Source organism: Sapajus apella, unplaced genomic scaffold (genome assembly GCF_009761245.1).
Source record: "Sapajus apella isolate SASKATOON/1434 unplaced genomic scaffold, GSC_monkey_1.0 scaffold39, whole genome shotgun sequence".
Lineage (NCBI taxonomy): Eukaryota > Metazoa > Chordata > Mammalia > Primates > Cebidae > Sapajus > Sapajus apella.
In genome coordinates this window covers 4,113,874-4,114,296 of record NW_022436979.1, presented here as the reverse complement: position 1 = coordinate 4,114,296, position 423 = coordinate 4,113,874, and positions in this window count along the sequence as shown.

Genomic DNA, 423 nt, shown 5'->3' with positions numbered 1-423 from the left:
AGTTTGATTAGGTCCCATTTGTCTATTTTGGCTTTTGTTGTCAATGCTTTTGGTGTTTTGGTCATGAAGTCCTTGCCTACACCTATGTCCTGAATGGTTTTGCCTAGATTTTCTTCTAGGGTTTTTATGGTGTTAGGTCTTATGTTTAAGTCTTTAATCCATCTGAAGTTAATTTTAGTGTAAGGTGTCAGGAAGGGTTCCAGTTTCTGCTTTCTGCACATGTCTAGCCAGTTTTCCCAACACCATTTATTAAACAGGGAATCCTTTCCCCATTGCTTGTTTTTGTCTGGTTTGTCAAAGATCAGATGTTTGTAGATACGTTGTGTTGCCTCCAAGACCTCTCTTCTGTTCCATTGGTCTATATCTCTGTTTTGGTACCAGTACCATGCTGTTTTGATTACTGTAGGCTTGTAGTATAGTTTG